This window comes from Triticum dicoccoides, chromosome 6B, assembly GCF_002162155.2.
Source record: "Triticum dicoccoides isolate Atlit2015 ecotype Zavitan chromosome 6B, WEW_v2.0, whole genome shotgun sequence".
Taxonomy (NCBI): domain Eukaryota; kingdom Viridiplantae; phylum Streptophyta; class Magnoliopsida; order Poales; family Poaceae; genus Triticum; species Triticum dicoccoides.
The window spans coordinates 581,864,752-581,867,224 of NC_041391.1; positions in this window are offsets into that span (position 1 = coordinate 581,864,752).

Here is a 2,473-nt window from a genome sequence, read left to right on the forward strand (position 1 = left end):
GTATAGTTTTTTCTTTTCTGTTATATTTATTTTCATCTATTTATTTGGGAGTAGTTTTTCATCTAGTTTGCCAAAATTCAACATTTTCAGAGTTCATTTTGTAGTGATTTTCAATTTCATGGTCATTTTGTAAATGATTGAAAAATAGCAAATATAATTTTTTTTCTTTTCTGCTTTATTTTTTCTTCTATTTATTTCTGAATAGTTTTTTCTTTTCTGCTATATTTATTTTCTTCTATTTATTTCTGAGTAGTTTTTTTATTTTGTTTTTTCTTTTCAGCTATAGTTTTTCTTCTTTTCTGCTATTTTTTCTTTTCTGCAAAACTTGATGGTCAAAGTCTGGAGTTATAACTTAAAAAAAGAAATGTCGACGTGCAATTAGTTTTTGCCATAACAGAGGAAGTCCGGATTTGTAATAAGTTATTAAAATAAAAAAGAGGTGCAATGCTCGTTAATTTGCTTCAAGCCATTCGGAATAGTGTAAACTGCACTGCGCATAGCTCCATGCAGTCTACCGTATTCCTGAAGGCTTGAAGCTAAGCAACGTGAGCATTGAGCCTCTTCTTCATCGTCTCTGCACTTAGGGCTTATAAACCGCTCCTAGTCCCTCTCACTTCGCAAGGTGGGACTAAAAAACAGCTTGCCATAACCTCATTAGTACCGGTTCGTGGTACGAACCGGCACTAAATGGTGGTGGTGGGGCCATAGCCTGACCGCAGGCTGACACAACCTCTTTAGTACCGGTTCGTGGCATGAACCGGTACTAAAGGTTCGCCACGAACCGGTGCTATTGATCGCCACCACGAACCGGCACTAGTGTACACATTAGTGCCGGCTGAAATTCCAACCGACACTATTGTGCTTCACATTTGACCCTTTTTCTACTAGTGGTCGGCCAACCCGAGGGCCATCTTTATTTTAGCCCCCCCCCCCCGGGCTAGTGCTTGTCTAAGTGTTGGTCCGAACCGGGCAGACTGCGGGGCCACCTCGGGGCAACTCGAGGTCTGGTTTTACTCGTAGGCTGACCCATCCGGTGTGCCCTGAGAACGAGATATGTGCAGCTCCTATCGGGATTTGTCGGCGCATTGGGCGGCTTTGGTGGTCTTGTTTTACCATTGTCGAAATGTCTTGTAAACCGGGATTCCGAGTCTGATCGGGTCTTCCTGGGAGAAGGTCTATTCCTTCGTTGATCGCGAGAGCTTGTCATGGGCTAAGTTGGGACACCCCTGCAGGGTATAATCTTTCGAAAGCCGTGCCTGCGGTTATAGGCAGATGGGAATTTGTTAATGTCCGGTTGTAGATAACTTGACACCAGATCCGAATTAAAACGCATCAACCGCGTGTGTAGCCGTGATGGTCTCTTCTCGGCGGAGTCCGGGAAGTGAACACGGTTTCTGGGTTATGATTGACGTAAGTGGGAGTTCAGGATCACTTCTTGATCATTGCTAGCTTCACGACCGTTCCGTTTGCTCTCTTCTCGCTCTTATTTGCGTATGTTAGCCACCATACTTGCTTAGTCGCTGCTGCAGCCTCACCACTTTACCCCTTCCTTTCCCATTAAGCTTTGCTAGTCTTGATACCCATGGTAATGGGATTGCTGAGTCCTCGTGGCTCACAGATTACTACAACAACAGTTGCAGGTACAGGTTCATGCGATGATCTTAACGCGAGAGCGATGTTTGCTTGTGTTGGAGTTCTTCTTCTGCTTCTTCTTCGATCAGGGGATAGGTTCCAGGTCGGCAGCCTGGGCTAGCAGGGTGGATGTCGTTTGAGTTTCTGTTTGTGTTTCATCCGTAGTCGGATGTTGCTCTCTTGTATTGTGAAGTTGTATTCGTGTGGCATTGTATGCCTTATGTATGTATCCCCATCTATTATGTAATGTTGATGTAATGATATCCACCTTGCAAAAGCGTTTCAATATGCGGGTCTATCCTTGGTGGGACCTTTGAGTTCCTTTTTGGATAGGGTCGCATATTGGGCGTGACAAGTTGGTATCAGAGCCTCGACCAACCATAGGAGCCCCTTGATTGATCGTGTAGTCTGGCCGTTGTTGAGTCTAGAAGAAAAACTGTTTTTGGAGTCTAGTTATATCAGAGAGTAGGAATTCTTTTTACTCCCCAGCCCCTTCGTCGCTCTGGTAAGGAATCTTGATGTAGGTGTTTTGGATTACTCCTCTTCCCTTTCAAACTTTTCTTTAGGATCACGCAGTTGGTTTTCCGGTAGTTGTTCCTCAGCTCTTTTCATCCGGTGCATTTCTCGTCAAGTTGACTCGAGCCTCTTCATCTTTGAGTTCAATCCCCAGTTGTCTTATTTTCCCACCCACCCACCCCTTTTCTTCCCGGAACCGGAGTCCGTAATCGAGTATCCATCCTACTCGTGCGAAGTTTTTGCTCTCTCTCCTCAATGATTTCAACCGGTGTTTTCTCTTCAAGATATTCATCGTTTGCCCCTTCCAAGTTGCTTTTGTTTTCCC